Below are 14,184 nucleotides of genomic sequence, written 5' to 3'. Positions count from 1 at the left end.
TAGGTATCCTATTTCATTTTTTTTTCCCTATTTTTGTATAATATCTATGTTTATTGTGTTGAACTATAGCACTAATCTCAAATGAGTATGTTTTTTTTTTTTTTTTTTTCTAATGTTGCAAATTTCATTTACATTATCGCTTCTTTGTTTGTTGAATAGAGAAAGGGAGAGATATGTCACGCCCGTATTTTCTAAGGATAGAAAACACGGTTGATCGCGAATAGGGGATGATTAAAGAAGCGGGGAAGAAAGGGGCAAACACACATCTTTGACCAAAATATTTAAATAATTGAAATAACTTAGAAAACAACATAGTATCAATTCAACAAATTACCAATTCTAAGAAATAAAGACTAGAAATTAGACAATTTTGAAAAGAGTTAGGTTCTCAATACTAAAACAATTTTAAAGAAAAGACACTTAGCGGAAGCGTTCAAGACACGGAAAATGCCGAGTATGAAGACACGACATATCCAACAATATTAAGCCAAACATAAATAATCCATGAATTTTGCTCAACATCCTCCATGCCCGTCGTCGCTCAATCTGCACATTAAGAAAAACAAATATGCAGGGCTGAGTACTTGATGCACTCAGTGGACACATGCCAAATCAGTTTGTCAAGCCATAACGAATGATCTTGGGGGTTTTAATTGAAAAGAACCCAAGTCACTAAAATCATCTTTAAATAAATTTCGGTTGCAACCATTTTCCATCCACATCACCATCACCATATCTGAACATACATGACAAGGAACGTGGCCACGAACCAAGTCACTAGACCGGCCAACTCCAAAGAGATAGCGCACGATCTACTGGGTGTACACTAGTCCGAGCAGGGTTTGCGGCCCTACTGGGACCCGAATTCGATTAAACATACATGGCATAGCCAGTTCAGATAGGTTCATTCAAACACAAAACATGGCAAGACAAACAATTTTCACCTCCTTTCACATAAAATAGTATTTAGGACATAGTCCTTATTTAAAACGAAAGCCCACCTCACAAGCTTACTCCTCAATCACCTCTTATTCCAACTGCAACCAACGTGCACAAGCTCACCCTTTTTGAAATAACAAGATATGCAAAATTCAGACTTTGCAAAATAAATTAATTTAACAATGCATGCATCCTAAGTGTGTGTGGTCAAATTATTCATTCATCCTCTCCATCGAGAATTTTCATATAATCAATCAAACAAAACAACATCACTAAAATTATACTCTCATCCGTCGGCTTTAATCTCATGTACAAGGGACACTCACGAATTTAAATCACATAGCCCAAAATTAAACTCTTTCCTTAAGTAAAATCGTCGAGAACTAATCTGCCTAGAACAAAATCCATCTACTGCTTCAAGCATATAACTAAACTAAAGTAGTCCACTTAAACTTTAGTATTTAATTTAATAATAAAGTAGCAAATTAACTAAGGTAAAATAATATTTACATACTCCCTCATCCTTACACGTATATGCTTCCCATTCCACCACATTGTAAAACAAAGTAAAGGAAATAAAATAGGTATTGTATGTATACTGCCCAGCCACCACGTATATATATAATAAGAAAGAACAATTTAAAATAATATACCAAAGTATACTCCCTAATCCAATACATGTGTATATATATACATATATATATACCCCCCTCAATACCACTTTGATTTAAAAATCACATATCCTCCCTCAAACAACTATATTCAATAAGAACAAAATTTAATACAGTACTATATTACTCCCTGCCACCAACACGTATCATATCTCTCAACTCTATCTCTGTTTCAGCAAAAACTCAGATTCTCTCAACCCTAAACCCTAAACCCTAACTCACCACTCACAACAAGCTCATTCTCATATTCTCGTTCAAGCAGAACCTAAATCCTGATTCCTATCTCCAATTTTAAGTATCAAAACAAAGCTACAGATCCCAAATCAATGCACAATCTCATCCCCCTCTCTCACTAATCACTATTGTCGTTTCCGTTCGTCACTCCCGCCGCTGCCGTCCAGCCTCTCCGTCGCCGAGCAGCGCCAGATAAGTCCCATCCCTTTTTCTCATTCTAAACTTTTACATTAATTTTTCTCATTTGTTCAATTCAAAAATTATTGGGCAGGCAAGAAATTTTCAGAATTTGACATCGAAGAGAAACAAAAGGCAGCTTCTAAAGCTTTAAAGATCGAACCTTTCAAAAGGAGTATCATTCAACAAGTTGCAGACATTTTCAAAATAAATTATTCCAGATTCGGCCAGTGAACTAAAGTGTATGTATGAAAGTATGTCTTGGAATTGAATGCAGAGACTTTCAAAAATTGTGGATATACCTTCCCGAAGAAGCAAAATTTGCAGAAGAGAAGGTATTGAAGAAAATCACAACTCTCTTGCTTTCTCCTTCAACTTTGAAATGAGGAGAACAAATTGGAATTTGCAGGCTGCTCGATTTTGTTCTTCCTTTCAACTGTGACAAGGCATAAATGGTGCTGTGGATTTAATATCCAGAAAGTTGTAAACACTGGATTGAAGGGAAAGATTATACCTTTGGAAAGAAGCAGAACTTGTAGCAATCGGGAGGAATTGAGATCACAGCACTCTCGATTTCAAGCTTTTTGATGGGAGGAAGAATATAACGGCAGATACAAAATGAAGCTGCGTTGTGGAGAAATTTATAAGGAGAAGAATGGATTTTGGTTGGAGATTTTCAAGGGAGGTGGAGATATGGAAGAAACCGTTGGGTGATGGAATTGGGAGAAATATTTTGACCAAAAATTTGACTGCGGAGTAGAATAATTAATTAATATTCTACTACAACGGGGTAGAATAAAATGCTAGAATAAGAGAGATAAAAGTGATATGCCCAAATATTTGATTTAGAGAATATTAATTAAATTGTGGTGTTTTCTTTAAAGTACTTTAGTGTTATTCCAAGTACATAGACGGACGCACAATTTTCCACTGATGACTCTCACGTCAAACTCATCGTTTATTTTCACCACATAATTAATCAATGACCAAAACAAGCATCCACTATTTCCATTCGCAACTAGTCAAAACAAAGACAGTATTTTAATCAAGGTCTATCACTCGCTCGTTCTCAAAACAAAAATCAACGTGAAAAGGTACTAAAAAGACGGGTGTTACAATCTACCCACCTTCACAAAATTTCGTCCCGAAATTTGGTTAGATCATTCGAACAGTTCCGGGTACTTCTCCTTCATCTTGTCTTCTAGTTCCCACGTAGCTTCCTCAACACCATGATTTCTCCACCGAACCTTCACTGAAGCAATAGACTTGTTTCTCAACTCTTGCACCTTCCGATCTAGAATAGCTTCGGGCTTTTCTTCATAACTCAAATTTGGATTCAAGATCATCATCTCCTCTTGATGAATTATGTGGCTAGGGTCGAACACATACTTCCTCAATTGTGACACATGGAAGACGTCGTGCACATTCCCAAAGCATGGTGGTAACGCCAATCTATACGCTACAGGACCTACCCTATCAAGAATCTCATATGGTCCAATAAATCGTGGTCTCAACTTGCCCTTCACACCGAACCGAGTTATCCCTTTAGACGGAGCTACCTTTAGAAAGACTTTATCGCCAGTTTCGAACTGTAGATCGGTTCTTCGAACATCAGCATACGATTTCTGTCGATCCTGAGCTTCCTTGATCCTCTCACGGATTTGTCGGACAATCTCTATCATTTCTTCCACAGAATCGGGTCCAAGGACTCTTCTCTCACCCACTTCATCCCAATAAAGTGGAGATCTACATTTCTTCCCATACAATGCTTCATACGGGGCCATGTTAATAGTCGCCTAATAACTATTGTTGTAAGCGAACTCTATTAGTGGCAATACTTCCTCCCAACCTACTCCTCGATCTAGCACTACAGCTCTCAACATGTCCTCCAAAGTCTGTATCGTCCTCTCTGTTTGTCCATCAGTCTGTGGGTGGAACGCAGTGCTGAAATTCAACTTGGTGTCTAACTCTCGCTGCAGGCTCATCCAAAATCTAGATGTAAACTTCGAATCACGATCACATGTAATAGTCACCGGTACTCCATGTAAGCGTAAGATCTCTCGTACATACATCTTGGACAACTTATTAGCTCCATAACTATCACGAACCGGCACAAAGTGGGAAGATTTGGTAAGACGATCAATAATCACCCAAATAACCGTGTTTCCTCGTTGAGATCTCGGTAATCCTGTCACGAAGTCCATTGCAATGTGCTCCCATTTCCATTCCGGAATCTCCAGTGGTTGCAGTCTTGCATAGGGTCGTTGATGTAGGGCTTTCACTTGTTGACATGCTAGACACCTCTCCACAAATGCCGCAACATGCTTTTTCATGCCATTCCGCCAAAACTGTCTTTTCAAATCTTGATACATCTTGGTACTCCCCGGATGCGCAGTATATGGTGTTTCATGCGCTTCCCTCATGATTTCATTTCTAAGTCCTTCGTCTTTAGGCACACACAACCTTCCCTTGTAGGTGAGGGCATTATCCGCCTCCTCGTGAAAATTTTCTTGCTCTCCTACCCTCGCTCCCGAACGGATTTTCTCTAGCAAAGTATCGCGTCTTTGAGCCTCGACAATTCTAGCTCTTGGGTCAGGTTCCATCACCAAGGTGGCGATCCTTCCTTGCACTGTTTCGGGCACTCTCACGACTTCCAATCGCATCCTACTGAACTCTCGTATCAAGTGCTCTTCATTTGTGAGAAAAGTGGCTAATTGAGGTTGAGACTTTCTACTTAGAGCATCAGCCACTACGTTCGCCTTTCCTGGGTGGTAGTTTATGCTACAATCGTAATCCTTCACTAACTCGAGCCATCTACGTTGGCGCATGTTCAAATCCTTCTGTTCGAAGAAGTACTTGAGACTTTTGTGGTCCGTGTATATCTCGCAACGAACTCCATAAAGATGATGCCTCCAAATCTTCAAGGCATGTACAACTGCTGCCAACTCCAAGTCATGCGTCGGGTAGTTCAACTCATGTGGCCTCAACTGCCTTGATGCATACGCAATCACTTTCAGCTAAATCAAGACCACACGAAAAATTGCTCTAATTAGTATTTGTAAGAAAATAGACAATCCATAAAATAAGCCAAAATGGAGTGGGTACTACAGACTACTAAATGATACTACGTGGATGGATAAGTACTACTGTACTTGTTTATCTGTATTTAGAATTGCGATCAATATCAAACTCTTCTTAAGTACTAAATTAAAGACTAAATTTGGGCCATTCATTTTTTATAATCTTATGGTTCTGATTAATTTACAATTAATTTAATATTTAATAAATACAAATATTTTTTATTCATTTTTTTTAATTTTAATATTTTTTTAAAAAAAAATTAAAATTTTTTTAATTTTTTTTAATTTTTTTTATTCGATAAAAACTTGTTGGAGTAAATAATGAACTATATTCACTACATAATGAACTAAATAATGAAATAAATGAAGTATGTTATGAACTTATTACTTCATTTAGTCGTGCTATTACTTCATTCCGTTAGTTTATTACTTCATTTATTCATGCTATTACTTCATTCTATTAGTTTATTACTTCATTACGTTAGTTTATTACTTCATTCAGTCATGTTATTACTTCATTCCGTTAGTTTATTACTTCATTCAGTTATGTTATTACTTCATTCTATTAGTTTAGTACTTCATTCTGTTATTTTATTACTTCATTCAGTCATGCTGTTACTTTATTCCGTTAATTTATTACTTTATTCAGTTTTGTAATTACTTCATTTCATTAGTTTAGTACTTCATTTCATTAGTTTATTACTTCATAATGTGTTATGACATAATTATATTTCAGTTGAAGTAAATTCATTACATAATGAATACGAAAAATTACTTAATAACATAGATTCATTTAGTTCATTATGCAGTGAATATAAAATTTTAAAAAAATTAAAATATATTAATATAAATTAAAATAAATTAAAATTAAAATATAAAAGTTTTTATTAAATAAAATATTAAAGTAATTGTATATTAATCATAACCACAATATTAAGAAAATGGATGACCCTAATTTGGTCTCTAGTTCATTCTTTAAGAGTGGATTTGTGGTTAATAGGACTCTTTGTATTTGTGTTGCACTGCTTACTCTTCTACTCCTATTAAGTTACAATTGAAGTCATAATTTACTACTAACAATCCCATATTTCTTCAAAATTCGGTTTCAATAATACGGTATCATGTATACGCGTGATACTCTTTTATTGGTATAAATCTAAATTAACCATATTTTTGGCCCGTCAATGTAAAATATCCAAAAAAGAATTCTACATGCATCCTCCAAATTTTAGCCCGTCTTAATCGGACATGAGTTTTGAAAAATATAAAGATAAATAAATTGAAAACTTTAGTCGAGTACGAATGCTACTTTTGTATTACTTTTATAATAAAATATGAATTAGAATTATCAAATAATAATATAGAAATTAGAATGGATAAATATTTCTAAAAATATTAAAAATAATATGTGACAAATTTTATGTTATGTAGTAGATAGAAATAGGAAACAGTCAAACAGAGGAAGTTCAATATAACACGTGACTTACAAATAACCTTTAATAGAAAACTTCAAAGTTATGTTGTACTTCATTATATTCCCTTCGTTCCATAGTAATAGAGTCACAGCTCTCAGTAGTGTAATTCTCTCTCTAGATTTTCGCTCTGCCTTCTCTCTAGAAAATAGGGTTTTGAGATTTCTCTCACTAGGTCCGTCTAGCGCCTCATTTTCGTTTTCTCTCCTCCATCCATCAAATCCCACTGAAGTTCCATCACTTCTCCGACATCCCCATTGATTCTCTACTACCTGTAGGATCTGTGGTGATTTTCAGAGAAATAAGCCTTCGACTATTTCTTTTGTTCGGCCACTACAGTTCAAGGAAAACCCTTCCTTTCTCCGACAACCCCACAGAATCCCCGACTCCAGTTAGATTTGTGGTGATTTTCGGAGAAAGAGGCAAGGGGACGCCGGCCAAGTGGTGGTTGGGGAATGTCCATCCATTGCTAAACTGCTACAAATTCTCTTTCGTTCTTGAAAGAAACTCCAGCGGTGACCATCAATTCCCGGAACTCGGGAGGGCTGCCAGGTCACCGCCAGATCTTACTGTAAAGCCAGAAGCTCGATACAACATTACGGCATGCAGTCACCGTGCTGCCACTCCGGCCTGCCTACAACGAAAGCTAAGTACTCAATCTGTAGCTTTTGATACCTCGTTGTGTGTCCCTCTGCGCAGACCTTTGATTGCTGAAAAAGCTCCTCCCAATTATTGTTTACTAGAGTTTTGCATGAATACATGGCCTAAATTTAAGTAACTTCGTGCTAGAGCTTGTCTTTCTATGTTATGCCATCATTTTCATGTGGAGTTAGCTAAATTTGTCTCGTTTATTTTCTCCGGCGTCGATCATCACCTACGGCCTGTTCTAGCCGTTGTAGTGACCAACCAGTGGTCAACCTTGGACTCTCTGGCCAAGGACGTTTCTTTGGACGCTGGTTCCTACATTTGCAGGAATCCTACTGCGCTTGCGTGTGCCAGTGGGGCAGGAATTTGGAATTTTGTGCTGGCAAGACAGTTTCCTTTTGTGGGTGCTGCATAGACTGCCTTTTTGGTGCAAGAGGAGAGAGCCACAAACCCTTTCCCAAAATTAACAAACAAATAAGATTATGGTTGACTCTCTGATGCTACACTTAGTCATGTGATCTTTTACCAATTGAGTCTGATTCAAAGGGACAACACCAACCTAGCTAGAGAATTTCTCTCTCATTACTTGCCACGTGGCACAACACTTGTGAGAGAATGGTGGCACAGTGTGGACTTGATGAAATTAGACAAACTATTGGGAACTTGGAGGTGCCTGAAACGCAACTAGGCTCAGCCAATTCCACAAGCCAAAATGCACATGAAGAGCAGGAGGTATCTTCATCTACCGGGCCAAACATCGTCAATATACCAGCCTACTCTACATGGCTCAAGCGCGCAGACCAGTTCCAGCTTGACCCAATCTACCGAAAGGAGGACCTCTCCCTTGTCCACTTCAACAAAGTGGACCCAAAAGCTAGTTACATCACACTTAAGGAGACTGATATTACCCCCGTTGCTAGGGGATGGGGCAAGTGCCTCCTTGGGAGGTTCGCCGGGCGCTTCCCAGGTCGAGAAGTGATTTATGGACTCATGAAACGATGGCCTTGCAAGGCACGAGTCACTTTCCACCGGCATGGGTGGATGATATTTCAGTTTGGCTCCGAGGATGACATGGAACTCATAAGGTAGAAAGGACCATTTGATGCCTTCGGAACGCAACTAGTCCTCCAATCAATGCCGAAAAAATTTGATCCTGACATGGAACCGGAAGTTCGAGTCCTAGTGTGGCTTCGACTAGTGGACTTACCACTAGAACTCTGGAACCTTACGGCAGTAAGCAAGATCGGGTCTTATCTCGGTACACCACTCTCTACAGATTTTAAAACTCTCAGAAGAGAGTCATTGGATGGTCCTCGAATCCAGGTCGTAATCAACACGGCACAACGTCCTCGGACGCAGTTACCGTTGAGTTACCATCCGGCGATTTCATTGATGTGAAGCTTGAGTATGACTTTATGCCAATCTACTGCCCAGCATGTAAGAACTTCGGCCACCCACAAGAGGACTGCCCAGGTAGTAAGGATGAATGGCAGCTAGTTGGGAAGAAAGGGGTGAACCAAACACCCAAGCCGCGAGGCCGTTCAAAGAGTGCTACTCGACTACCAAATGCTCAACCAACTGCGCCACCACATCAACCACGGGCTCCTCCTCCCCATTCTCAACAAGAAGGGCCTAGCAAGGGTCAGTGGACTAACCAACGGAACCAGTGGAGACAAAAGGGTAACAACATCCCGGGCGTTAGAAACCAACAAGTGCAACATTGTAAATCCGTGTTAGGGGCTTTTCCCGAAACGCCTAACAAATTCAACGCACTGGGTGATCCCAATGAGACGGACCACCTAGCCATCCCACCTCTGCCTACAATGGCAGAACTCTTCGCTACTGTTTTTGAATTGGCTGAGAAGCAAGCAAGAGCTAATCAGGGCAGGAGCATTAGCCGTGACCCTAGGCTCAAAGCTAAACAAGGACCTGAACGAACGGACATGCCATCAACCAACAACGATACTGCACCCCCAGAAGCTCCGATGCACGACAACAATACCATCAACAAGGCCCCTCCAGATGAAAACACGACCAACAATGAGGGTACACTGATGCAGCTGAACACTAAGGAAAATCCGACCAACAAGGATGAAACTAAACCAGCTGGTGCAATTGTAGAGCATGGGGAACCATCCGAGAGACAAGGTCTTGCATCAAAGAAGAAGGGCGATGTCAATAGGAGGAAGAGCCGATCGAAATCACGCACAAAAGGGGAGTTAGGGGGTGAGGGCCCCGAGGAGGATCCAGGACCGTGTCAATGATTGTTGCAACATGGAATGTACGGGGTATGCAGCAATTCCCCCGACAAGCTGCGATTAGAGATTTTGTGAGTAAACACAAAACCGATGTTATGGGGCTACTTGAGACAAAGCTTAAAACCAAGAACTACTCTTACTTAATGAAGAATAAATTCAAGGAATGGAGGAACGCCGACAACTTCCATCTTTAGTGACTGAGGCAGGATGCTACTTCTTTGGAACCCTAGCCGTGTGGAGCTTGAAGTAACTCATGTGGATGTGCATACCATCCACACCAAAATAAGGTGCTTGAATTCCGATAATACCTTCTTCTTTAATTTAGTTTATGGCAGTCACACTATTCCTGATAGACGTCCTCTTTGGGACTCGTTGATTGAACATGTCCCACAGGATGAACCAAGCCTTATGAGCGGGGACTTCAACAATGTTATGGGAGAAGATGAGAGGGTCGGGGGGAACGCCCCCTCGGAGTACGAAGTCAAAAACATGGTGGACACATGTGCCTTGCTTGGTCTTGAGGATGTAATGTCTATAGGGTGTCGTTTCACTCAATCAGAAAGGGGTATCCTTAGCATAATTGACCGAGCAATGGTCAATGATTCTTGGTACTCTCATGGGTACATGGCCACTACGGAGTATCTTCCAGCTGGGCCATATTCAGACCACTCACCAGTAGTCACCTCTTTGTTTGGTAACACTATTTCCTATCCAAAGCCCTTCAAGTTTTTTAACTTTTGGCTCAAGAATAGTAAATTCCCAGAGCTTATGGATGAGAAATGGCCGGTTCGAGTGAATGGAACGGCCCAATTTAAGCTCTCTGAGCACTGCAAGCTTTTCAAAGTCCACCTTAAAGCGTTCAATTTCCAAGAGTTTAGCGACCTTTCCAACCGGGCAAAAGAAGCATCTGAGAAGCTAGCCGATCTACAACTGAAAGCATACACGGACACGGAAAATGCGCCTCTGAGGGAGCAAATCTTGACCCAAAAGAAGCTTACTGCCTACCTCTTGGAGTCTGAACGAGCGTTCTTCGAACAAAAAGCAAAGCTGAAGTACAACCTTCTTAGTGATCGGAGCACTGCCTTCTTTCATTCCCTCGTCAAGAGGAATAACTCAAGGAATTACATTGCCCTCCTCCATAGGAACGATGGTACAATTATTAGGGACCAACGAGAGATCATCCATGATTTTGTGGAGCATTACACAACTCTCTTGGGCACTAAGATGCAGACTGATCCCATTAAAGATCAAGTGATTAGAGAAGGTGCGCTGGTCAATAAAGAGGAGAACCAAGCCCTTACCCGAGAAGTCACTGAAGAAGAGATCAAAGAAGCTCTCTTCGACATTGGGAATGAAAAGGCACCAGGACCCGACGGCTACACTTCTGCCTTCTTCAAGAAGCAATGGCACAAAATTGGGCATGAAGTGGTTGAAGCGGTCAAGGAGTTTTTCAATACCGGCCATCTTTTGGGGAATCTCAACACAACGATTGTGAGCCTGATCCCTAAGACGGCAATCAATCCTACAGTTGGAGATTTTAGGCATATCTCTTACTGCAACGTCATTTACAAAACCATCACTAAGATCTTATCGACAAGGATGCTTCTACTGTCAAGCAACCTGGTGAACGGGGCACAATCAGCATTTATCCCAGGGAGGAATATAATGGATAACATCCATTTGGCCCAGGAATTGATGCATGGATATGTGAACAAAAAGAACTCCCCAAGGTGCACCATCAAAATTGATCTCCGCAAGGCCTATGATACGATTGAATGGGAGTTCATTCGAGCAACTCTCAAAGGGCTAAACGTCCATCCAAAGTTCATCTTTTGGGTGATGCAGTGCATCACTACACCACGGTTCTCCATTGCCATTAACGGAAGCCCACATGGTTTCTTCGCTGGCAAACGAGGCATCCGACAAGGTGACCCTATGTCCCCCACCCTCTTTATATTCTGCATGGAATATCTGTCTAGGCTTCTTGCCGCCCGCACTGCCAACATTAATTTCAACTACCATGCTAAATGTGCAAGGGAGAAGATCACCCACCTTGCATTCGCAGATGATCTCATGCTTTTCTGTAGAGTGGACGCGATGTCCATTGGCATTCTTAGGGACACGATGATGGAATTTTCAAAATGCTCGGGTCTGGAGATCAACCAAGGGAAGTCCCTCCTCTTCACGTGTGGTAAATTCCAAAGTAGGAAAATGGAGGAGCTTAAAGGGATCTTCGGTTTCCCAAGTGGCAATCTCCCCGTCAAATACCTGGGAGTCCCACTTGAATCCAAGAAACTGAATATCATGCATTACTCTCCGTTGATTGATAAGATCGCCTCAACGACTAACAAGTGGACATGCAAAAATCTCTCTTATGCGGGGAAAACGGAGTTAATCCGATCGGTCTTACAAGGCGTGGAATGCTTTTGGCTACAAGTTTTCCCGCTACCAGCCAATGTCATTGATTGTATTACATCTATAAGTCGGCAATTCCTCTGGGGAACGAGATATCCACCCGTAGCATGGAAGGACCTTTGTCTACCGAAAGAAGAATGCGGGCTCGGCTTCAGAAACTTAAGTGCATGGAACAAAGCCCTTCTCGACCGCAACCTATGGAACATCCATGCTGAAAAAGACTCCCTATGGATCAAATGGATCCATACCGAATATCTTAGGGGCAAGACAATTTGAGAGTGGACAACAAAGGCACGGGATTCTCCCCTCTTCAAGAGAATTCTTGAAATCCGAGACAACATGGTTACAAGTCACCCTCAGCCTGAGGTGGTAAATCTTTGGGAGAAGTGGTACGCGACCAAAGGAACAACTGAAGCTTATGAATGGTTCCGGCCGAAAGGTGTTCGCAAGTTCTGGCCAAGCTTCGTTTGGAAGGATTTCGTGCCCCCAAAGTTCTCTTTCACAACCTGGCAAGCTATCAAAGGTCGTTTAGCAACACGCGACCGGCTAGGTTACTTGAACGAAGACCAGCACTGCCCCCTGTGCTTGGTAAACCCTGAGTCCGCCAACCATCTCTTTTTCAACTACCCACAAACAAGGCTGGTGTGGCATGAGATTAAAACCTGGCTGGGTATGAGAAGATTGATGAGCTCCATTCAAATTGCAATCAAATGGATTACCAAGGAGCGACACGGAGCAACAATTATGCGAAATGCTAGGAGACTGGCCCTTATGACGACCGTGAGCCTTATCTGGAGAGCTCGCAATGCACTCATACATGATGGGACCACCTTTGAACCAAGACACATCGTGTTCGAAGTCAAGAAGATCACATATGCCACCTTGTACTCAAGCTTCCCGCATGAGCTCGTACAACATTTTCTAGGAACGTGAGGGTCCGGCCTTGATCCCTGACACTAGCATCCCTCGTGGTTTGCCTCCCCGTTTCGTCTTTCAGTTCCCATTGTACATGTACTTTAACCCAACTGAAGTAATAAAAATGTGGCACCAAGCTATTTACCTTGGTTTGGGTTTCGCCACTACAATGGATGACCCCCGTTGTAGGATGGTTCGGTTTTTATTGTACCTATCTTGGCAGATGCTTAGGCCTTATGTACATGGACATCCCTCGTAGCCATCTCTCGGACCCTCTCATCTGATGTCCCAGTCGCCCATATAAGAATTCCCTGGGTTTTCCAAACCCAGCAGTATGACAATCCCTTTACGTACGATAAATTTCAAGGACGCTCGCACGCCCCTGGACGGTCTTGCATTTTGTTAGGGACGTCGATGGATTGTTAAGCTGGCTCAGGCCCTTCTATACGCCTCATTGCCCATGGGGGCTGAGAACAAAGCCCATCCGGGCTCCCCATCGGCTCGCATCACTAGTCTCTCGGTCGCCCATATAATTGTGATCTTAGTATTCCGAGCCCAACAGTATAAACTTTTCGAAAAGAACGATAAATTTCGCTTCGGCCGTGCCACACTCGGCCCCGGGCTTGGCTTGCGTTCGGTAACACCATTCAACACCGTGGCTCGTGAACCTCAAAGCAACTACTGTCTTTCACACCTCCCCCCCCCCCCGTTTCTTTTTGGGCACTCTTTTTCCTCTTGGGGATTTTTCCCATTTGGGTTTTGCCCCAAGAGGTTTTAATGAGGCCCGCCCTCCACCCATGGAGGGTCTCTATTTGTGGTTTCGGGATAGACCCGGACTATCCCACATGGGTATGCCCATGTTTCTGTGTACATGGCAAGGACGTTTGTCTAAGCCATTAGGCTGGCTAGGATCCACCTTTTTCATTTTCCACTTTACTCTCCATTTACTTAACTCATTTAACACAATTTTTCTTAATCTTCGTGCCGAAAAGAAACGTCTCCATTACTATGTAACGAAGGGAATAGTAGATTGGGGTTTGAATTATAAGTATTTGTGATTCATAATATTATTCATATATATTAATGTGAAGCAATATTTCTTATATTTATAAACTAATTAAGTGTTGTGCATTCCAGGGTTGATTGCAAGGAAAAATTAGAATAAAAAGAAAAAGCACAAATAGTGCCGGTCTTTTAAGAAAATTGTAACCAGTACTACTCTCCTAAAACAATAAGGATATTTGAGATGACACGTGAACTAATGCATTGATAAAATAAGAGTGACAATACGAATGATAGTTAAAACAGTGTTAGTGAATAGTGGACTCATTTTATTATTATTGTATAATACTATATTAGTATAAATTGTAAATAAATT

The 14,184-nt window shown here is 41.1% G+C and overlaps 1 long non-coding RNA gene across 1 annotated transcript; it reads right to left on the bottom strand.

Moving 5' to 3' along the window:
* Window positions 1-273: 273 nt before the first annotated feature.
* LOC125215882 (uncharacterized) lies at window positions 274-2,631 on the bottom strand. Its single transcript, XR_007175314.2, has 4 exons — window positions 2,536-2,631; window positions 2,324-2,457; window positions 1,002-1,063; window positions 274-546 (listed from the first exon to the last, which is right to left on the bottom strand). It is a non-coding gene; the product is annotated as an uncharacterized LOC125215882 (long non-coding RNA).
* Window positions 2,632-14,184: the final 11,553 nt, after the last annotated feature.

The sequence above is a fragment of the Salvia hispanica genome, chromosome 3, assembly GCF_029641045.1.
Source record: "Salvia hispanica isolate PSC_SH4W2 chromosome 3, Shi_PSC_v1, whole genome shotgun sequence".
NCBI lineage: Eukaryota > Viridiplantae > Streptophyta > Magnoliopsida > Lamiales > Lamiaceae > Salvia > Salvia hispanica.
Note: the sequence above shows the minus strand (reverse complement) of the source record. Positions and strands in the feature narration are given on the sequence as shown.